At 46.2% G+C, this 24,113-nt stretch overlaps 1 long non-coding RNA gene across 1 annotated transcript; it reads right to left on the bottom strand.

Moving 5' to 3' along the window:
• On the bottom strand, nucleotides 1–23,468 carry LOC141623635 (uncharacterized). The gene is made up of 3 exons (XR_012533486.1): nucleotides 23,319–23,468; nucleotides 22,492–22,553; nucleotides 1–448 (listed from the first exon to the last, which is right to left on the bottom strand). It is a non-coding gene; the product is annotated as an uncharacterized LOC141623635 (long non-coding RNA).
• Nucleotides 23,469–24,113: the final 645 nt, after the last annotated feature.

Genomic DNA, 24,113 nt, shown 5'->3' with positions numbered 1-24,113 from the left:
TTCAATGAAGCTTCCTACATAAATTAATTACTACATTCATTAACATAATACACTACAATAAACATACAAATTAATCTCCTTAATTACCCATAACCCTAACTAATTATGAGATAATCTGTAACAGCCCTAATTTTCACGACCAAAGATGATAAACTAGACATGGAAAAATTCACGGCTGTTACTCCACATTTAGCTGAAAATGCCAAGTGTAAGGTAAATACAAAGTCAACCTTTAAAAACAAAGTATATGTCTCAAAACTTCATCAAATAATTAAGGCGTTGCAGCGGAAGACTTAAGTATTACAAAATCTAAAACAATAATTAAAATTCAAATCTGACGGTCTTATAAAATTATAAATAAATTAAGACGGAGTATTTATTCAAAATTCTTCCACGCTCGTACTACTCCCCGGATCCAATATGCACCCATGCAGCATTTCAATTATACCTATCAATTGTACCCAAAAACACAATAGGTACAGGTTCCAGTGGGGGAACGACCCAAAACATAAGGACGTCAGCAAAGCTGAGTTTAAGAAAATAAGAAATATTGACAAATTCACAAACAATATTATAAATTAACAAAGCTTCGAAACCAAAGTAAAAACAAGAAATATATTCCAAAACCAATTGTTGTAAATCCAATAATATTAACCTAACAATTCAAAATCCATAACTTTTACCACCTGTGTGCCAAGGTCCTACCCTTGACACGGTCTAGAGGCACCACCTGTGCTTTGTTAGACTCATAAAAGTGCGCACCTCTCACATTTGGACAGTCAGTAGGATGGAACCGTCAAAGGAGAAAGTCTAACTACCTAGCGAATGGCGGCCGGACAATCCCCACCCAAATGAAGTCGGGCCAAGAGTTAAATATTCGGGACGAAATCCCAGGAGCGTCTATGGACATGGCCCACCTGCAGGTCCGGTTCGATCTGCGGACGTGCAACGGTCTTTTTGAAAGCCACGCTCGGCGGCGTAAAGATGCTTTCGACCGGATCGTTTTTAGATCGGTCGGTTTCGTCTCGGTAAGGGTCTCGAAACGATTAGAGATGTTCGGAGTCGCCACCAAGCATTTGTGGGATGCCTGGAACCCGTTCGAATTCCACTTTATACATCGGTCAAATCAAAGCACAAAGCAGCGTTTTGACATAGGTACTAAAGATAAGGAAATCGTCCCTCTTTAACATCCTATCTCTAGAATGACTCTCGTACGCCCTGGATAAGGTCGTCCACTATCCAAAGTTTCTGAGTAACAGGTGAAGGTACGTATTGGGAAGCCCTTTAATCAGACACCCAATCCCGCCCGCGTTTAGCGGCCTCTACTGATCGATCTTGGTTGGTTGAATGCAAAAGTTGATAAAACGGTTTAAATGCATGAATGCGCATCCAATGATTTAAACCTAACATGTGAGAGCTTTCTAAGTCGGTTGATTTAATCCAAGTATCAAGTATAAGATGTCGAGTTGGATTAATGATTGATTTTGCATGCAAGACGGAAATTAAACAGCCATTTACCGTATTAGGTTTAGGGTTCATAACATGATCCATTTGTCTTAGTAAGGCATTTTGCAAATGTGGTTTGAATAGTCATCTGATCCGTCCTATATCCGGGTTAACCGGAGTCGCGATCGTCCTAGACTAATGCTGGAAGGGAACAAGCCATGTACCAGACGGCTATAAGAGGTGCGAGGCAGCCGGCGGTGTAAGGGGCCTCCCTCTGGTTTTGAAAATGAGAAAGAAAAGGCCTGCTTGAGGCGCGGGTTAGCCAACAGCTGTATGCCGTGTTCTGACTGTTTAGAAAACGTTATGGAATGTGGTTAAAATGGGTATTTGAACCCGGTTTGATTTTGAAAGGGTCGTTTAGACCGCATTTGTCGATTTGAAGAACAATACTCGAATAATCATCATTATTTGATAATATTCGGTGTTGGGTTCGGTTTTGACAAGTTGACATGAATAGTTTTGAAAATGATTATGGACTAGTTGTTTTAAGTCCATTTTGAATGTAATTAGTCGGTACTCATCATCGTACCCGGGTTAAAATCCGGCATGGTATGTATAACCAAGGATGACTTTGTGTTGGTGACTAATATGTTTGTTTGAAAAACGTAAAGAAATGAAATAAAAGGCTTTAAAATACCTCTTAAATGTCGTTAACCAAATATTATCACCGAAACACGGATTTAACCGTCATGGTATAAAGAACCAAGGGTGAAAATTGCTTTATGGTTAAAACATGTGAAATGAAACAAAAAGGTTTCGAAAATACTTGAAATGGTAAAAACCGATTATAAATATGAAAAATGGGTTAAGGGAAATGACGAGAACAAACACGATTGATCTCTGGTCTGAGCACCCCATTTAGGCGCGAGCCTGTTGGCGACCTAAGGGGCTTCTGCCTCAGACCAAAAATCAGTTTTGGCTCGTTTATTCCATGTTTTGGTTCATGTTATGCATGTTTTAGCATGATAAAGTCATGAAACAAATGAAAACATAATAAAAGAGGATTTTTACACCCTCATACTTACATGTTTGGTTATGGCGAGTGACCGACGTAAGTGTAACAACTTGTTTGATCGGAAAAAACTCGGTTTAAAACCGTTTTGGTAAGTAAAAGAGTGTTTTAAAAGTTTAGTGATGGTGTAGTGGTCAAAGTGGTCGGACAAGTGATTTAATGCACGATGACGGTACCAAACAATGTGTAAGGCTCGTGTTTACGATCGGTAGGTCGTAAACACGCGTCGGATTGTGACTTTAGAAGTCGAGTCGAGAATTTTAAGTGAGAAAAGAGGGGGCGGACACTCGCGTGAGTCTCAAATGGGTGGCATTTGAGGGGTATTTATAGGAGAATGAGTGGTTGTGTGAGTTTTGAGCGACGTGGCCACCTGGGCTGCTCAAAGAGGCGCGAGCCAAGCCGCGGGTCTTCGAGTTGTGTTGTCACTATCACAACAAACGCAATCATGATTTGTTCTATCCTAGGTTTTGTAGTCACATGTTTGGTACTTGACCATTCATGAATCCGGGAAAACTTAGTATAGAAGGCTTGAGATATTTTGGTTTTTGTGTTTGACTCGGTTTGACTCGTTGTTGGAGTTGAGATTTTGAATTTTCGAGTCGGTTATCGGTCCGGTGTCGGTTTTGACTCTAGTTAGTGTCATCGCGACCCCGTCGTCGTGGATTAAACAGTCCAGGTATTTTTGAAATGTTTTGAAATGTTTTGTTTTCCAAATCGTTTTAATTTTTCCGACGTAAAGTTGTACACAAACTGTCGATCAAATGCTGCGATCCCAAAACATGTTGTAGTCCGATAATCATCGGGTGTTTGTTGGAGTCTCGGCAGATCTTGGTATCTCTGAGCCCCCACTTTGACGAGGCTTGGACGGGCGAAAGTCAAAGTAGAGTCCCCAGTCAATCGAAGATTACAACCTGAAGACCCAAGCGACGTCGAGGCGGCTCGAAAGGATTCGGGCGAGGACTGCCGTCGGGAAGGGCGGCGCCAAGGCGACTCGAGGGTGCGAGTCCAGGACTGTCGTCGGGAACAGTTTAGTCTCCGTCGACTGTCCGTGCGGGTCGTTTAAAGTCCATTAGACTACGTATGAAGGCTCGCCAGCCATAAGAAGGAGTCATACCTGAGGCATCTTCGGATACGTCCTTGCATGGTTGCGGATGAATGCTCGCCAGCTGCGGTGCGTACGTGAGGAGGGCTCGCCAGCCGCGATGCGTTGTAAGGCTCGCCAGCCGAGGTAAGGAAATGTACCCGAGGCATCTTCGGGATCTGTCCTTGAAAGGTTGTGAACAAAGGCTCGCCAGCCAATGTAAGGAAATGTACCCGAGGCATCTTCGGGATCTGTCCTTGAAAGGTTGCGGACAAAGGCTCGCCAGCCAAGGTAAGGAAATGTACCCGAGGCATCTTCGGGATCTGTCCTTGAAAGGTTGCGAACAAAGGCTCGCCAGCCAAGGTAAGGAAATGTACCCGAGGCATCTTCGGGATCTGTCCTTGAATGTTTGCGGACAAAGGCTCGCCAGCCAAGGTAAGGAAATGTACCCGAGGCATCTTCGGGATCTGTCCTTGAAAGATTGCGGACAAAGGCTCGCCATCCAAGGTAAGGAAATGTACCCGAGGCATCTTCGGGATCTGTCCTTGAATGTTTGCGGACAAAGGATCGCCAGCCAAGGTAAGGAAATGTACCCGAGGCATCTTCGGGATCTGTCCTTGAATGTTTGCGGACAAAGGCTCGCCAGCCAAGGTAAGGAAATGTACCCGAGGCATCTTCGGGATCTGTCCTTGAATGTTTGCGGACAAAGGCTCGCCAGCCAATGGTAAAGGTCGGTTAATGGACCATGGGAATAGCCGCGTTGAATGGGCTTGTTTCGAAAGTAGCGAACTCGTGATGTCGCTGGGGAAATAGCGAGTATGGATTCTCACTATCACTATTTTTGGAATGAGCGGGTTCCGCGAGGAAGCCCCCTGCTGGTATTTGAAGGAATAGTGAATTTTGGAACTTTCACCATTCGGTTTGAATTTGCAGTGTCGGTTTTGATCGCCGTTTGTTTTAATTTTGAAGGAAAATAGAAAATTTGAGTTTGCTATTACGTTTGAAGTGACGGTTTATGTGCCGCTGTTGACATTTTGACAGAAGTAGTGAATTTGGAATCTTCACTATTGATTGAAGTGACGGTTTATGTGCCGCCGTTGCTTGAAATAGCGATTTTTGAATTTTCGCCATTATTTTTGAAGTTGGCGGTTTTGATCGTCGTTTGCTTTGCAATTTTTGAAAATAGCGAATTTGAATTTCACTATTTGGTTTTGTTTGCTTTCAAAGAAATGATGACATTCAATACCGTCAACGAAAACTTTGAAGTTTGTTGTGGGAAATTGGGCCAAAGCCCAAATTTCGCTGGAAAAGAAAAGGGGAGGCCTGGTTTAGGCGCGAGCCACCTGGCGATGCAAGCCGACTTCCCTATTTTCTGTTAAAAAAGACGCGAGGTTGAGTTGCGGATGAATATTCATCTTCAACCTCAAAATCTCGCCAAAATCGCCATTAAAGGACCTTCAAGTTTGCTTTTGCCTGTGCCATTACCAACAAATGTCATCTCAAGGTAAGTATTTCTTCTTGAATCCTTTCAAATTTGTCGATTTTAGCTTGATTAAATTAGGGCGAAATTTTGCCCTAAAAATCGAATTGGGCGTATTTTATTGAGCCAATTTCGAGTGAAATTGATGTTTGCATTAGGTTAGAAACCTGTTTAGTAGTATAAGGGTGCTTTTAGTTTGCATTTTGGTCCCCGTTCCCGCTCCCTAGGCTCGAAAAACGTGATTGAGGTGAGAAACCGTCTCATTTCACAATGCCAAGTTTATTTGCTTGGGTAGTGGGTCCCACTAGGTTGCATTGTAGTTGGGAAAACTCGTGTTTGCCATTTAAGGACCTTCATTGGATGTTTTGTGGGCAAAATTGAATTTTTGCCTTTTGCGACGGTCTTACGTCTGACCAAATAAGCGCCTGTCTGGGCTTGAATTGAGTCAGTTTGCCTTAAAATGGACCTCATTGGTATTTTAGGTCACCTTGGAGCGTGATAAAATCACGTTTGCCTTTTTGCGGCCGTTTTTGGATTTTTACCGGTTTGGGGCTCAAATTAGCGTATGAATTGTCTTTTTGAGCCGTGGAAAAATCCCATTGTGTCGGGAATGTAAAATCCCCATTGTGTCGGGAATGTATTTTGGGTTGTTGGCGGACCTTGTAGGGGTCTTGAAATGCCGTTTTTGTGGTTTTGACTCGTCTTTTGCTTGAAAAGAGGGGCGAGTCGTTTTTGTGTTTTTCGTTTGTGAATGGTTTGGGGGTGGGATTGCCCCTTGTTTTTTGTATTGCAAGTTGTTTTTTGTTTTTGGATTTATCCATTTCATGCCGTCGTAATGCCGAAATTTTGGCTGACGTTTTTTTTGTTTGTAGGAGAGTGTTCGGAGCAGGCCGGGTTCATGGCTGCGACTTTTGAGGAGTTGTTCGAGCCGGGCCCGGGTAGTACTCCGGTTAGCACGCCCCCTGTGATCGTGGAGGACATTGCGAGGAGGAGAGACCTCCCGAGCGGTATTGGGGCATCGGGGGCGTCGAGGAGCGTGCGAGCCCGTTGTTGGGGTTTGTTAGTGCGGTGAGAGCTCGGGGCCGGGCCGAGGCGGGTACCTCCGGGAGGAGGGTTTCTTCGAGGGAGCGACGTCCTCGGGGGACTAGGCGGACGTTGTGGGACGTCAATAGGGTCGTTGACTTGGGCCCTGTCCACCACGTTGAGTCTCGCGGTCATAAGAGACGGAGAGCAGAGACAGCCCAGGATGATCTTGCGACGTCGCGAGTTTGAGCCCGCGGCGATTCGGCCCCGGGGGTTGCTTTTACGGGCGGCGCCAGAGTGGGCTGAGGGTTTGGACGGTAGCCAGTTGTTGCTTCGACTGGACCGACACCTTTCCTACCATGCTCACGAGGGCATGGTGAGTCGCGTTCCCCGGTTGAAATTTGTCATTCATTTTTGAAGTGTCGAGCCTAAATAGGCATTCGACGTTGTCATTTTTGATTTCGGAGATCGGCACCATGAGGACTTTCTCGGCTACTCTACTGCTTGGGCCTCTACGACGTTCTTTGAGCCGGGTCGAGGGCGTTGATAGAGAGGTCGGCGTTTGGGCGTTGGTGGCCGCTTGGCGGGACATTCACGAGGTCCTCGATTAGGTCGAACTGTGTTTGATCCGCGCCATGTTGGACCGTCTTCGGGACACGACGTCGTCGTTCCACATGGAGTTTGGGGAGGTTGGCATGACTCTGGAGGACTTTGCCATGGTGTCCGGCCTTCCCTGTGGTGAGCTGCCCATTGAGTTTACCGCGACTCCGGAGAGAGTGTCCTCTCTTGCGGTCACTGCTTTGATTGGTACTGCTTTGCCGGAGCCTTCCGACGTCACTCCGTACCTGATTGCGAGTTCTTACGTGAAGGACCACTTCACTGAGAGGGTGGCAGGTGTTATTCCGGCGTCGTTGGCGAGCCCGGAGGCAGAGGCTGAGGCCGACGCGAGGGAGGCACGGCTGTGGTTGTGGTATGTCTTGGGTGCCACGTACTTTGGCGACAAGGGCGAGCGCTTGTCGACCAAGGTGCTTCCTCTTCTTGCCGACCTTGACGCTTTGGGTCGGTTTGATGATTCTGCCGCCTTTGGCGAGTTTCACCCGTGATTGTCTGTGGCGGTGCGTCCGGAGACAGTGGGAGCGGGTAGTGCTTCTGCTCTGGTTGGTCCCGGCCTCATCTTTGAGGTACGAGTGCTTTTTTTGGTAGTTTTTTTTTTACTTTGATTTTGATTTTGACTTTGGCAATTTTTGAGAAATTGGCTAATTTGTGTTTGCTGTGTTTGATTACAGGCTTGGTTGTATGCTTACTTCACTCCTCTGCGTCCGGGGACTACAGGCGGTGTTCCCTCGGCTTACCCTGCTGTGAGGGGTTGGACGGTGAGTCGGAAGAGGTCGACTAAGTCGACCTACGAGGACTGCAGGCGTCGCGTGAACAAGCTTAGGATTGCTGATGTAAGTTCTTGCTCTCTTCCCCTTCTCCTTTATAGAGTTAGATAGATATAGGATGACTAGGTAGCTTATGAAGCCCCCAGTTAGCTGAGTAGCTTGGTTTTGAATGCAGTTTGTTGGGCGGCCTTGGGAGCACTACACGGGTGTGCCGGCTGCCGTCACGGAGCGTTTGCGACCTCACAGCTCCCTGCGCTTGTGCACAGGAGACGGCGATTGAGCCGGTTTGGTACTTGGGAGCGTCTAGTTCGCCGATGCTTTCCGAGACTTTCGTCGTGCCGGTTGACCCGCCTGGGGTGTTGTTCCAGAGTCGACTCGATGAGGTTGAGGAGCACCTTCACGGTCGAGGAGGTGAGGAGTCATGTTCTTTGCGGGGCGCCGACTACGACACCTTCCGGTTGTCGAGGCTTGCTTAGTACCCGATCGAGGTATGTTTTCCTCTTTTCTTTGTTTTCATTGCCTCCCTTGATAGGAGGGTTTGTCATTTTTGATGTGGATCCAAATGGCGAGAGTCGACCCGGCCGATGAGGACTCACCCCGACTTTCAAGACGGAGACCACTTTTCGGGGCGGGTGGCAAGGAGCTTGATTCTGCGCTTACCGGAGCCCGCGGTGGCCGAGGTGGCGGATCTTGGCATGGAGTGGAGGTTGGACTGCCTACGAGGGTGAGTTCCTCGACTGAACACTTCCTCCAATTATACTTTGCCTTGTATTGAAGGACATTTTTGTTTTGTAGGTGATTTGTTTAGCCACCACCGAACTTGTGGCGGATGGCTAACCGGAGAGCGTTCTTTGGTGACCTGGCTACGAGGGAGGCTCGGCTTTCTCGGGTACGTTTTGTGTGTTGCTTTTGTATATTTGGTGTTGTATTTCACGTTTTTAGATCTTGAGGATCTGTTATTGTGTTTGGCAGGGCACAGCGGATCCGGTGGAGCTTGCTCGGGTCCGTGCTGAGTTGGAGGCAGCCAGGTCGACGATCGCGGGCCAGGAGCTGGGGATCATCCGTCGGGACCGGGACTTGAGGCGTCACGAGGACGAGCTGCGGAGCCGAGACGCGGAGATTGCCTCTCAAGGCTCGATTGGGCTGCGGTGGAGCTTCACGTCGAGATGGAGCGTGAGACGCTGGAGAGTTCCCCGGAGAGGGAGTCTGAGCTGGTGGTGGTGTCTGCGTTGGCGGCGACTCCTAGTGAGACCAGGACTGGTCCGACGGGAGACGTCGAGTAGTCGTTGTAGTTTGCCCGTGTCTTGGACTCTTGTCTGTACATATTTACATTTTGCGTGAGGCGGTTTGTATATATGTGTTTTTGGACTGTGGTTTGTTTTGTGATTTTTGGCTTTTTTGTGTTGTGTTTCGGAGGAGCGCCATTTTACCGATTCTCCTTTTGTTTTGCACCAGTTCCTGCATCGTTAGTGTAGAAAAACAGGCAACAGATAGCACGTACGCATAAACGTAAACACGTAGAAGCATTTGATTGAAAATCACGTAAAGCATTTGAAAATCAAAATTAACCAAGACGACTTAAAGTTAAAATTGAAATTTTGAAATGAATTTTGAAAATTCCGTGACAAAATCGTCACGTTTGGAATTCAAAAGTAATTGATTTGAAAATTCACGTTTGGAACTCAAACCGTCAGGAAAGAATTTTGGAAAAGGATTTTTGCGAGTATATTTGGCTCTTGAGGTCAAGACTCGAATTTGTGAGTGCTTGAATTTTTGAGGAAAATTGATGTCGTGTTATCAATTTTCGATTTTGATTTTTGTGTTGCGAAAAAGCGAGAAATTTTCTGAATTTCGACTGACATGGAAACGATCCGTCACGGATCAGGGCGACTAGCCCTTCCCCCTTAAAAAAAGAAAGAAAAATCCGTATGCTTAAAGCTGCGTCATGGAAACCGTATCGGATTTCGTAAAACGCGAAAACAAGGAAATGTGAGTGTGAAGAAACACAAAATTTCCCGGGTCATCCCGAAGAGGCGCGAGCAGCCCGGCGGGAGGTTTGAGGCGTCAGGAGAAAACACATGTTGAAAGAGACAAGTCAACAGCGGGAATCCTGGGGAAGCCTCAAAGAGGCGCGAGCGTCTTGGCGATGGAAGCCGGCTCTCCTCTTTTTCTGAAAAACGCGCTGATCATTTTGTATAAATAGAGACGTTTGCGCTTCATTGTTCCATCATCCGAAACACAAAAACATCTCTACAAAACCTCTTCTTCTTCCACAAAAATATTTCATGGATGCTTTCGAGAACGCGTTGCGACAATGGTGCCGGGATTTGTCGCCTCCCGAGAAGTATCAACTCGATTGCATGGGAGTTGGTCAATTGTTGGTGCTTCGTCAAGTCAAGGTGCAACCTTCGTTTCTTGAAGCATGTTCTCGGTTTTGGGATTTGAAACATCATGTTTTCGTTTTCCCAAAAGGCGAGCTTTGTTCTCTTGCCGAAGAAGTTGGAGTCATTGGTGGGTGGTCGGGTTGTGCTCCGGTGCTTCCTCCGACTCGGTTGTGCTACAAGGAGAAATTTCGTTCCATGTTGGGCTTGTCAACAAGCCAAGTCAACTTTCTTCGGATAGTTTTGCTTCCATGAGTCAAATTCCGTTCCATGTTGGGCGTTCCATGAGGAAGAAGTTGTACCCGGATAGTTTTGCTTCCACCGAGGCCTATTGGGCCACAAGATTGGCGGAGGAGGGTGGTCCTCATATCCGTTGGGTGGTGTCGTGGTGGCACTTGAGGTCCTTCACGGGGTTGCCCGCTTCGGGTGCTAGTCCTCGTTCTTTAATGGTTGTGGGTTTGAAGGTTGTTTCCTTCATTTATCCCGAAAGGCTTATGAGGCAAATGGGGCGTCAACAAAAGGTGCCCGCTCAAGATACTCTTGTCCAAGAGAATGTTTTTCGGAACTCCGAGCTTGTGGAGTTCTTTGAAAGGTGGTGGGCCACTCGGCCGCTTTGGGAGGTACCAAACCCCGTTGCCACGACATGGGTGACTCCTGCTTATGTCAACTGGTCACCTGCTCCGTCCTTGGAAGAGAGATCCAAGTTTCGTAAGGACGAGGTTGTCGACTTGAAGTACCGAGAGGTTGGCAAGGCCAACCGTGCCTTGTTTGAGGAGTATGTTGATGGAGCTACTCCCGATGTGATGAGATCACCGAAGAGGAGGAGTTCCGGCCCCAAGAGTATGGTGGGCCGTGCATTGGCTCGTCTTGGGTCGAACATGGGGTCTTGTGCTAGACCGGAGGCCATCGCCGTCTTAGATCCGTTTAGGATCCGTTCCGAGGAAGAAGTCCATGCTAGGCGGGCCAACAAGAAGAACAAGGGGAAGATGTACCCCGAAGGAAAAGCCAAGGGTAGAATGGAAGAGTGAAGACCTCCATTACCCACTTTATTATTATGTTGTATTCTTGTTGTGAGTTTGTATTATGTTGTACTAGCTAGTTGTTGTGTGTTTTGTGCTAGTTTTACTATGTGAGATGTGTTAGTGGACACCTTAGCTTTGACAAGTTGTAGACACGTCGAGCTTTATTTGTTGTTGAAATTGTAATCCCTCCCATTATTAATTAAATAAGAGGATTGCTCGTGTCGGAAATTGTGAACGCTTGTTTCTTCCATCCATTTTGTAAAGGCAATTCAATTTGAATCGTCCTAAACGATTGCACTTGGGAAAGTGGTATTTTGTGGAAAGGGAGAAAGGCTCATTTTTGTATTTTGTGGGGAAAGGGAATGGTTTTCCCTTTTCTCCTTTTTTGATGGGGATGTTTTTTTTGTGTGTGGGTAATGTTTTTTATTACGGGAATGGTTGTATCCTTCTTGTGTAAGAAAGGACTGCCTACGTATCCACCTGGAGAGGTGTAATCAAACCATGATCGTAGTTCGAAATGTTATGTGAATTTGAATTGGGTTTTGTGGTTGTATCCCTCAAGCATAAGAGGGATTGCCTACGTATTCACCTGAAGAGGTGAAATCAAACCATGCTCGTAGTTCAGGAGGTTTTTGTTTTTGTAGTGCAAATGGACGTTGCCTTCGACGGATCAAAGGACATTCGAAACGGGCAAGGTGCCGCAGCTTAGACTCGATAAAACATGCAATTTCAAATCAGAACATATTGAGGAACTTGACTTGAAAAGGGTTGAGGTTGGTGCTAGTTGCAAAACTAGGCTAGGTTGTTGGTTGATAGGGCTCAAGGGTAGTATTTCTTGAGTTGGTCTAGGTTGGTCGGGTTTGTAAAGTCCTCCCCATCTAGGTCACTCAGTCTCACTGCGCCCCCCGAAAGTATCTTCTTGACCAGGTATGGCCCGACCCAGTTGGGTTTGAATTTTCCCCTCGGATCGACGGGTAATGGTGCTAGGTAGAAGGGTGTGGCGCCTGTCGGTGTTCGAATGGAGGTTCGGTATCCCCAGAGTGTGAATGGGAGTTTGCTCGGCCAATCGCGGTAGTTGTCTTGTATTTTCTTGATAATGGTAACAAGAGTTTTGTTCGCTGCCTCCACCGCTCCGTTGGTTTGGGGACGGTAGGGGGATGATCGATGTCGTTTGATCTTGTATTTGTCCAGCAAACCTTGAGTTTCCGCCCGGAAGTGAGAGCCTTGATCGCTGATGATTTCATGGGGTACCCCATATCGGCAGATGATGTTGTTTTGAATGAACTTAGCCACTTGTTTGGCGGTCAAGACTGCATATGACTGCGCTTCCACCCATTTGGTGAAGTAGTCGATGGCGACGAGGATGAACCAATGCCCCTTGGTGCCTATCGGGTTGACTTTCCCGATGATGTCGATGCCCCAGGTTGAGAATGGCCAAGGTGATGTCATGGTGTATAAAAGGGATGGTGGTATATGTTGTATATTGGCGAAGATTTGGCAATGTTTGACGTAGTTACGGCAATCGGCTTCCATGGTTGTCCAGTAGTAACCTAGCCGCATGACTTTCCGTGTAAGCATCATTGCACTCATGTGAGGGCCACATTCTCCGTCGTGAACCTCTCCCATGACTTTTTTGGCTTCGTGATGGTCAATGCAAAGGAGGATAATTCCTTGGGGTGTTCTTTTGTAGAGCTGATTTTGGTTTATCACGAATTGTGATGCAAGTAAACGGATGGCTCTTTGTCCTCTTTGATCGAAGTTGGGAGGGAATTCGTTTTTGGTTTTGTAATTGAGGATGGCTTGGTACCAAGGTTCATCATGGCTTTCCTCGTCGTCGATAATGGCACAAATGTGAGCTGGCTCGCTCCTTCTCTCGACACAAAGGGTCATTGATGTCATGTCGTCAGGTATGTTGACGAGCGCGGCAAGTTTTGCCAGGGCATCAGCATATTTATTTTCCTCTCGTGGCAAGTGGAAGTAGTCGACTTTGTCGAAGAACTCGGCCTCTTGATTGATCTTCGCTTGGTAAGGAGCTAGGCTGTCAGATCGGATTTTCCATGATCCGGATACCTGATTGATGATGAGTGAGGAATCGCCATGGACCCTCAATCTCTTGATGCCAAGTGTGATGGCAGCTTGTAAGCCGATGAGACATGCTTCATATTCAGCGGCGTTGTTGGTGACGGCGAAGTCTAGCTTGACCGAGATCGGAACATGTTCTGCCTCTGGTGAAATTAGAAGGATTCCTACCCCGAAGCCTCTCAGATTAGATGCACCATCAAAATATAGGTCCCATGCGTCGGAGTCGGCACAAAGGATGTCTTCGTCAGGAAGTGACCATGTGTCGGTCGTTGGATCCTCGCTGACGATATTTTCTGCTAGGAAATCGGCAACTGCTCTTCCCTTGATAACCTTGAGGGACGGACTTGAGGTCAAACTCGGACAGCATCAGTGTCCACCTAGACAGCCTTCCGTTTAGTATGGGTTTTTCGAAGATGTATTTGACTGGGTCCATCTTGGAGTAGATGTGGACCGAGTAGCTGAGCATGTAATGCCGCGGCTTCTTTGTTGACCATACTAGGGCAAGGCATGTCTTTTCTAGTTGGGTATACCTCGTCTCGTACTCAATGAACTTTTTGCTGATGTAGTAGATGGCTCGCTCTTCGTTGCCAACTGTTTGTACTAGCATTGCTCCTATGGCTGTGTTGGTTACAGTCAGGTATAGGGATAGAGGAATCCCCGGTTGAGGTGGCATGAGGACAGGAGGTTTGGATAGGATTTCCTTTATCCTGGCGAACGCCTTCTGACAGTCGTCGTCCCAATCGGTGTGATCGGAGGTGCGAAGCGTCTTGAATATCGGTTCACAAACCATAGTGAGCTTGGCAATGAACCGGCTGATGTACTGGACCTGACCGAGAAATCCCCGAATCTCCTTCTCGTTCTTAGGCCGAGGCATTTGTTGAAGGGCTTTTATTTTGGTTGGATAATTCTCAATGCCTCTTTTGCTGACGACATGTCCCAAGAGTTTTCCGGAGGTGACCCCGAATGCACACTTCTGAGGATTTAGTCTCATGTTATATTTCCGCAGACGAGCGAAGAATTTCCGGAGGGCATTGATGTGGCCGTCCCGCTCTTTTGATTTGACGATCATGTCATCGACATATACCTCTACCTCCTTGTGCATCATATCATGTAGGAGAGTGGTAGCGGTTCTTTGATAGGTTGCTCCGGCGTTGATGAGGCCGAAAGGCATGACCATGTAGCAATATGTACCCCACTGTGTAGTGAACGCAGTTTTGTGCATGTCTTCCTCGGCCATTTTAATCTGGTTGTACCCGGCATACCCGTCCATGAATGATAGGAGAGCATGTTCGGCAGTGTTGTCTACCAGAATGTCAACATGTGGCAAAGGGAAGTCGTCTTTTGGACTTGCCTTGTTCAGATCCCTGAAGTCGACGCAAACCCGAATTCGTCCGTCTTTCTTTGGTACCGGTACAATGTTGGCCACCCAGTCAGAGTATTCAGACACTCTGATGAACCCAGCCTTGAACTGTTTGTCCACCTTTTCTTTTATTTTTAGGGCCCACTCAGGTCGCATCCGGCGTAGTTTCTGTTTCACAGGTTTAGCCCCGGGTTTGATGGGTATCCGATGCTCTGCAATTTCTCTGTCAATCCCAGGCATGTCTCTGTAAGACCAGGCGAACACATCCTTGTATTCGTGGAGGAGGTCAATGAACTGCTGTCTTTCCGAGGGGTCCAGGGTTGTCCCTATCCTAAGTTCTTGAGGTGTATTGTCGGTTCCTACGTTAATAGGCTCGGTTTCCTCAATGATGGGGGTTCTGGTTTCCCGTTTGTCAAGTTCTTTGGCTAAGTGAGGTGGGTAGTTACTCAAGTCAAATTCCTCATAATCATTCAGAATTGCATTGCAGTTAAATTGAGATGAGTCATAAGCAAACTTAGCGTTCATTAAGTTGACACGAGCGAAAAGCTCGGAGAGGACAGACATCTCGTGGTCGGTCGGAGGCGACACGACGAGGGAAGTGGCTCCTGAATGCTCCAGGTTGTCACCTTTAATGGGAGTGGGGGTGACCTTAGTAGACTCAGCCTCTGAATCAGCCACGACTTTGTGATAAAATAGTGGGAAGGGGACCTTGACTGGGACATCTGGAGTGTTAGGAGCTATAACAGACTCGGACTCAGACTCGGATCCTTCATCACTTCCCTCCTTGAACATAGGGCCTTCTCCAGTTGTGATCTTGAGAATGCGGCCTTGGCGATCGCTCCACTTGATGGTTTTCCTCCAGCCTTGGGTGGCTTTCTCCGGGTCAGTATCGGAGATCAAGGCGGTTGGATCAAACTGATTGTCTTTCAGGGCGATGTTGATGATGTCCTCATAGTCGAGGCGTTTGATGTTATCTTCCCCAAAGAGTAGTGTGACAGCTTGTCCGTTGAGGCACGGTGACGGTTTGGATTCAGTTGACGCGGCTTCGATGCTGTCGGGGATAAAGTAGCAGTCCTGGAAGACTTCCACTTCCGGGTATCTAGCCTTCGCCACAGAGTCATAGATTGGCTCCGGAAAGCCGTGGTAGAGTTCAGACTCTCCCTCGGGGACAAAGTATCCGTTGGGAGTCAGGTGGTAGGGATGGAGGATGACTCCGTGCTTCTTGCGTTTTCGGATTAGGAGGTTCATCTCCTGGATGTCTTTGTCAGTAGGTTCGTATCCCAGCCCAAAGGGAATGTTGGGGACCTCAGCCTGTTTCAAGGGAGGCAAGGGGTCTTTTAGCGAATTGAGCGGCAAACCCGGGAAGTAACCCTGACGCATCATGATACGGTTGATCGTGAGGTTGGCGAACGGGTCACATTCAGAGGTTGTTAGTTCATCAGTTATGGCGTTCACGGCTTGGAAACCCCACATTTCATTGTCGTCCTCCTCAATGGCTTGGGAGGCTACCTCTCTTCTCATTACTGCTTTGATCGGGGAAGCGGGGATCGTGATCGTTTTCCCGTTGAAGGGGACCCTGATCTTTTGGTGGAGCGTTGAGGTGACCGCCTTGACGGCGTGAATCCAGGGACGTCCCAGGAGCATGTTGAAGGATGCGTCGATGTCGACCACTTGGAAACTGGTTTGTCTTTCCAGTGGCCCGGTTGCGACGGCTAGAGTGATAAGCCCAGCGACCTTGCGACGAGTGCGGTCGTAGGCGCGTACTCCTTGATTCGTTGGGATTAAATCAGATTCCTTAATACCCAGCCTGTGGGCAGTTTTGAGAGGTATGACATTCACGGCGGAACCGTCATCCACAAGGACCATTGGTACATTCTTTTGGAGGCATTGCACAGTGATGTACAGGGCCAGGTTATGGTTGGCTCCGAATAGGGGGATATCCTCGTCGGAGAAGACGACCGGGTTGCTCAGATCAGGGGCGTCTCTTGTCATGTGTGCCACTATTTCTTCTGGGGAAGAGGTGGAGGGCACGGTTAATTTTCCCAAGGCCTGCAGTAGGGCCTGCCGTGCTCAAAAGACGTTGTGGCCAACTTGAGATCTCGGCCTTTGCTTTCTGAAGTTGTTTCAGTATTGAGTTCTTAGGAGCCTTTGGTTGAGTGTCCGCTTCCGGGACGATTTGGTCATTCATTGTTGGAACGGCCGTTGGGTTGCTCGGATTCTGATAGGGACGTCCGAATCGGGTAAGATGTCCGATTTCCTTCATCCGCTTCTCCTTTCCTGGGACGACATAGACATCCTCAACATCATCCCGCCATATGCCGTTAATTTCAGGGTCTCGAGGGTACCTTGGAGGGGTATTCCTCGATGGGTAGTTCTTGTGGGGAATATTTTTGTGAGGGCGATTTTTGTGGGGATAGTTATTTTGAGGGTAGTTATTTTGAGGGTAATTCTCATGAAGGTGGTTATTTTGAAGGTGATTTTCGTCGGGTCTATGCCAGAATGGTCGCGGGAGCAATCCATCCAGGGGTGGGTAGTTTTGAATGCTTGGGGAATTCTCCCTCGGACGTGGTGCCGGGGGATTGAAGATGAGTCGACGGTAGGCGTCGTCGAGTCGGGTGATTCTCTCAGAAAGGCTGGCAATGGCCTCCTCAACTTGCTGAAACATAGTGAGCATAGTGGCGATCGAATACGAACACTCCGTCCTCGAAGGGTCCTTTTCCAGAACATTCACCTCGTCGTCAATTGGCAAGATGAAATGAGAGCAGTCTAGGGTCGGCTCATCGTCGGAGATGGCGTGAATTCCCGAGGGATTCGTCTTGTTGTTTGGCTTAGTTGGTGGGGGTATAGGCAAATCTCCCTTCTCAATCATGTCTTGAATGAGGTGCTTGAGTTTGAAGCAATTTTCGGTATCATGCCCTTTCCCTCGATGATACTGGAAGTAGGCGTTGGGATTCCAAAATCGGGATTTCTTGGCGTCGGTCGGGTCCGGGGTGGGCCCGATCGGTTGTAGCTTCCCTTGGTCCATGAGCCTTTTCAGGGCACTTGCATAAGTTGACCCTATGTTGGTGAACACTCTCTGGGGGCGTTCAATTTTCTTGGCAGATGGTTCGGCGAGGTTAACCTCATCAATCTTGTTTGTCTGGCCGTAAGGGCGAGATCCGGTTGAGGTGGATCCTTGGTAACCCCTGCCTGTGGTCTTTGCTAAGACACCCTTTCGGAGGTCGTCCTCAATACGTGTCCCCGTAACTGCAGATCTTGAAAAGTTTTGATATTCGATACCTCGGCGGGTTGGCATAAACCGGGCGGAGGTTGTTGACAAATTTTTCCACCAGAGTTGATTCACTCGGCTTACTGACCAACTGAGTACTCGCCCTCCTCCAACGGGTTAGGAACTCAGTGAATCCTTCCTTGTCGTTTTGCGTTAATAACTCGAGAGTACGGGTGTTGGCCTGGATCTCGACATTGTCGGCATACTATTTGGCAAACTCAACTGCGATCTCATCCCAGGTGGTAAGGTTTTTCGGGTCCAAGGAGTAGTACCATTGGCGAGGAATCGGCTCCAAAGAGGATGGGAAGATCCTGGTAAAAAGTTCCTGTTTGACCCCCTTAATGGCCATGTAGTCTTTGAAAGCACGGATGTGGTTGAGTGGGTCCTCCACTCCCTTGAACTTAGGCACATCAGTCAGGGTGAAGTTGTCAGGTAACTGGTCCCCAACAGGTTCGAACCTTCGGTTGTATTTAAGGTGGATGTTGTTACCCCGGGCTAGGAGTTGTTCTTCCAGAAGTTTCAGCCTCTTCTCAGTCTCAGTCAGAGGTGGGGTATTATGTTCCCCAATTTCCTTGTTCTCCAGGGCGTCGATACGGGTCTCGACGCGATCCAGGGTGACCTTAAGAACGGTAAGCAGGCTGGCTAGCTGATCAGTTGTGACATCTCTGTTGTTATCATTGTTGTTGTTGGACGAAGCTGAAGACGGGGCCATGGCTCTAAGGCAGAAAAACGGCTCACATTACAACTCGATCCGACACGGTTCCAAGACTGAACGCAGACAACATAGAGGATGAGACCAAGATCGGACTCAACAAGACGAGGGTGACCGTGTGTGGTCCCTCGGTGCCGACTCGATTTATGACGTGACGGTGTTTGACCGAACCTTTGACACGAGTCCAATCATGACGGCATGACGCCACTGGACGGGTCTCGTGGTGAGACGACTCATAAGTAAAGACCCATAAGTAAGTTTGCTTTGACTCAATAGACACGAGGCGGAATTGGAATGGTGGACTGAAGTTTTCGAAAATAGAAATTTTCAAAAAGATTCATTTGTCGCTTTAATGGGCGGCTTTCGAAGATAGAGATCTCCCCAAGTCGATCAGTTGAAAAGGGTTGTCATAAGTTTACTTGCAAAAGACGGTTTGAGTTTGAGTCGGCTCGGAAAGCAGTGTGTTGCTTCCCAAGACGGTTTTGAAATTCAAAATTGTATATTTTGAAAATCGGGTTTGAAATGTTTGAAGAGGTCTCGGGGACGGTGTACGGTCCTCGGGATCCCGAAAGTGTTTCGAGAAAAGGGTGTGTGCTTTTCTCGGGTTTTGAAAGAGCCATTGTCGGCGCGAAACGGGTTAAAATCCGTGTCTAGACGCGGCGATTATAACGGCGTAAAAAGGTGATTTGAAATGGTTATACAAAACCGGGTTTGAAAATCGTCATTACGACGGCCTAGAAAGGCGTGTTGAAATGGTTATACAAAACCGAGTTTGAAAATCGTCATTACGACGGCCTAGAAAGGCGTGTTGAAATGGTTATACAAAACCGAGTTTGAAAATCGTCATTACGACGGCCTAGAAAGACGTGTTGAAATGGTTATACAAAACCGAGTTTGAAAATCGTCATTACGACGGCCTAGAAAGGCGTGTTGAAATGGTTATACAAAACCGAGTTTGAAAATTGTCATTACGACGGCCTAGAAAGGCGTGTATCGGTCGGCGAAAGACCGAGGTTTGAAATGGCCATTATAACGGCGCAAAAAGGTTTTTTGTAAGTTTGAAATGACACGGAAGGACTTATGATCAAGTAGCACATAAGCACTCACAGTTTCATTATATTATGCATCATGCTGACATGGGTTTTGGCTTAAAAGGGTGGGTTACACACCAAGCAATCAAACCCCGATTTGCGAGAGGGATACCAATCCAAACAAAATGTGTAAGGAGGGTGCCCTAGCCTCGTGCTCGAAAGTGATGAAAGCTCTTTGACGAAACAGAAATGTGTAACGTCAATGGTATGCTTGACTCAATCGGGATTCGAAACGCGGGGATGAGAAAACTCACGCCGACGGGACGAGCCAATTGGTCGAAAAAGGTTAGGTTGTGGGCCCGGACAAGGAACCCGACCGTGACCGTAATATCAATTAATGCATTCCAACCAAGAACTCGTTCGAGTCTCACTATCTAGGGATCACAAAGACTTAAGTGTCCTAGTTTTCCCCAGCGGAGTCGCCAATCTGTGGACATGGCCCACCTGCAGGTCCGGTTCGATCTGCGGACGTGCAGCAGTCTTTTTGAAAGCCACGCTCGGCGGCGTAAAGATGCTTTCGACCGGATCGTTTTTAGATCGGTCGGTTTCGTCTCGGTAAGGGTCTCGAAACGATTAGAGATGTTCGGAGTCGCCACCAAGCATTTGTGGGATGCCTGGAACCCGTTCGAATTCCACTTTATACCTCAGTCAAATCGAAGCACAAAGCAGCGTTTTGACATAGGTACTAAAGATAAGGAAATCGTCCCTCTTTAGCATCCTATCTCTAGAATGACTCTCATACGCCCTGGATAAGGTCGTCCACTATCCAAAGTTTCTGAGTAACAGGTGAAGGTACGTATTGGGAAGCCCTTTAATCAGACACCCAATCCCGCTCGCGTTTAGCGGCCTCTACTGATCGATCTTGGTTGGTTGAATGCAAAAGTTGATAAGACGGTTTAAATGCATGAATGCGCATCCAATGATTTAAACCTAACATGTGAGAGCTTTCTAAGTCGGTTGATTTAATCCAAGTATCAAAAATAAGATGTCGAGTTGGATTAATGATTGATTTTGCATGCAAGATGGAAATTAAACATCCATTTACCGTATTAGGTTTAGGGTGCATAACATGATCCATTTGTCTTGGTAAGGCATTTTGCAAATGTGGTTTGAATAGTCATCTGATCCGTCCTATATCCGGGTTAACCGGAGTTGCGATCGTCCTAGACTAATGCTGGAAGGGAACATGCCCTGTACCAGACGGCTATAAGAGGCGCGAGCCAGCCGACGATGTAAGGGGCCTCCCTCTGGTTTTGAAAATAAGAAAGAAAAGGCCTGCTTGAGGCGCGGGTTAGCCAACAGCTGTATGCCGTGTTCTAACTGTTTAGAAAACGTTATGGAACGTGTTGAAAATGGGTATTTGAACCCGGTTTGATTTTGAAAGGGTCGTTTAGACCGCATTTGTCGATTTGAAGAACTAGACTCGAATAATCATCATTATTTGATAATATTCGGTGTCGGGTTTGGTTTTGACAAGCTTGACATGAATAGTTTTGAAAATGATTATGGACTAATTGTTTTAAGTCCATTTTGAATGTAATTAGTCGGTACTCATCATCGTACCCGGGTTAAAATCCGGCATGGTATGTATAACCAAGGATGACTTTGTGTTGGTGACTAATATGTTTGTTTGAAAAAAGTAAAGAAATGAAATAAAAGGCTTTAAAATACCTCTTAAATGTCATTAACCAAATATTATCACCGAAACACGGATTTAACCGTCATGGTATGAAGAACCAAGGGTGAAAAATGATTTATGGTTAAAACATGTGAAATGAAACAAAAAGGTTTCGAAAATACTTGAAATGGTAAAAACCGATTACAAATATGAAATATGGGTTAAGGGAAATGACGAGAACAAACACGGTTGATCTCTGGTCTGAGCACCCCATTTAGGCGTGTTCCTGTTGGCGACCTAAGGGGCTTCTGCCTCAGACCAAAAATCAGGTTTGGCTCGTTTATTCCATGTTTTGGTTCATGTTATGCATGTTTTAGCATGTTAAAGTCATGAAACAAATGAAAACATAATAAAAGAGGATTTTTACACCCACATACTTACATGTTTGGTTATGGCGAGTGACCGACGTAACTGTAACAACTTGTTTGATCGGAAAAAACTCGGTTTAAAACCGTTTTGGTAAGTAAAAGAGTGTTTTAAAAGTTTAGTGATGGTGTAGTGGTCAAAGTGGTCGGACAAGTGATTTAATGCACGATGACGGTACCAAACAATGTGTAAGGCTCGTGTTTACGATCGGTAGGTCGTAAACACGCGTCGGATTGTGACTTTAGAAGTCGAGTCGAGAATTTTAAGGGAGAAAAGAGGGGGCGGACACTCGCGTGAGTCTCAAATGGGTGGCATTTGAGGGGTATTTATAGGAGAATGAGTGGTTGTGTGAGTTTTGAGCGACGTGGCCACCTGGGCTGCTCAAAGAGGCGCGAGCAAAGCCGCGGGTCTTCGAGTTGTGTTGTCACTATCACAACAAACGCAATCATGATTTGTTCTATCCTAGGTTTTGTAGTCACATGTTTGGTACTTGACCATTCATGAATCCGGGAAAACTTAGTATAGAAGGCTTGAGATATTTTGGTTTTTGTGTTTGACTCGGTTTGACTCGTTGTTGGAGTCGGGATTTTGAATTTTCGAGTCGGTTTTTGGTCCGGTGTCGGTTTTGACTCTAGTTAGTGTCATCGCGACCCCGTCGTCGTGCATTAAACACTCCAGGTATTTTTGAAATGTTTTGAAATGTTTTGTTTTCGAAATCGTTTTAAGTTTTCCGACGTAAAGTTGTACACAAACTGTCGATCAAACGCTGCGATCCCAAAACATGTTGTAGTCCGATAATCATCGGGTGTTTGTTGGAGTCTCAGCAGATACTGGGTATCTACAGCGTCAAACACGACCTTAAACCTTCTAGACCAGGAGAAAACCAAATTTTCAAAAGCGGCCTGAGCCAAAACCATTCCAATGTGTAATATTCGAAATTTAGAAGTACAAGTAGAAATTCATGGATGTTAAAATATTATAAAAATAGTTTAAACGTTAAACCGAACATGCTCTTTACTTAAATTTAAAAAGGGTAAAAGTCCTTACCTCTCAAGGCGATCAATCCAAGCTAGCTTAATCCAAAAATTCTTTTACCTCAAAACCACAAGCTACAGGTATAGAAAAGTATCCGGTTACTAATCTATCAAAAAGAAAATAATCCAAACTTATAAAATAGACTCAGTAGTACGTAGGCTCGCTTTACATCTCATCAGGTGATCATAACTTAAACTGATATCTTAAAGAAACGCTCAATTACCCGAATACACTACCTACCCATTAAACACGATCTATGAATCCAAGCTGATAAAGCCATACACAAATTTAATAGGTTAGAAATATTGGCCCATGTGCATAATTTGTAGCTCAGCATAATGAGATCCGTAAAGCATTCTACTCAACTTCTAATTATTTTTGTTTCCAACTAACACATCACCCACAATTAAGCTCCCTATAAGACAATAACACTACACCCTACAAGATGGTATGTGCAATAATAAATAATATGATTGATCAATTTAATAGTAGCTTAAGCTAATGTCCACAGCAACTTGGCAACAATACTGACCCCTTCCGAAACTCCCTATACTGCAGTGAGCACAACCAATAACACAGTACCCTAGCATAGTGACACATTTCGGTAATAAACTCACACAAATCAACTTTAATTCCAACAAATACTCCTCATAACTTGTATAAAATTCCTTATAATATCATCTTAATTTTCATTAAACTTACCAAATCTAAAATAAAAGTATCACAAACACTAACAACACCAAGCCACGACAATCTCAACCTCAATTTAACAAATCATATACTATTCTAGAAAGACTATTTACCAAACTGGGCTAAATGATAAAAGATAAAATACTTACAATTTATTCACTACAAAGGACGGTAGAGACGATTGATCACTGGCGAGTCCAGGCGTGCAAGTACGCAGGTTAGACAAGGAAAAGAAAAAGAAGGGGAAAGAGGCGGAGAGGAGGAGATGAATGTTGGGATTTCTAGATGATTAAATTAGGTTTTGTCCTTTTGTCAAACTCTTAAACCGGGTACAGGGCTTTACTAGAAAGCTTCTCTTTTTTTTTTCTTTTCCTTCGGGTCGTAATTAAGTCTAAGCCCAACACTAAACTCGGTTTCGCTATAATCTTTCACATCCGAAATAAATTAAAACCCATGACTAAAGAGAACTCGGGTAAGTTTATTTCCCACAACGATCTAAAATTCCAAAACTTCCAATTTAGCATCTCCGTAGTAACTAATTAAAATAAGAAGAATAATATTTTTTTATAAATAAATTCATAAAATTACGGAGTGTTACAGACTTCCCTCCTTAAAACAAAGCTTCGTCCCCGAAGCTTAAACTCTCCCTCAACAAGTGATCCTTCGTACTTACACTCTAATGTCTACCAACTTCACATTCCCAAATTTTCACATGTCTGCTCAGCGATATACAATGCTCATTCTACAAATTACTCTGTGGACATGGCCCACCTGCAGGTCCGGTTCGATCTGCGGACATACAAGGGTCTTTTTGAAAGCCACGCTCGGCGGCGTAAAGGTGCTTTCGACCGGATCGTTTTAGATCGGTCGGTTTCGTCTCGGTAAGGGTCTCGAAACGATTAGAGATGTTCGGAGTCACCACCAAGCATTTGTGGGATGCCTGG

The sequence above is a fragment of the Silene latifolia genome, chromosome X, assembly GCF_048544455.1.
Source record: "Silene latifolia isolate original U9 population chromosome X, ASM4854445v1, whole genome shotgun sequence".
NCBI classification, from domain to species: Eukaryota; Viridiplantae; Streptophyta; class Magnoliopsida; order Caryophyllales; family Caryophyllaceae; genus Silene; species Silene latifolia.
This window is presented reverse-complemented; position numbering and strand designations above follow the sequence as displayed.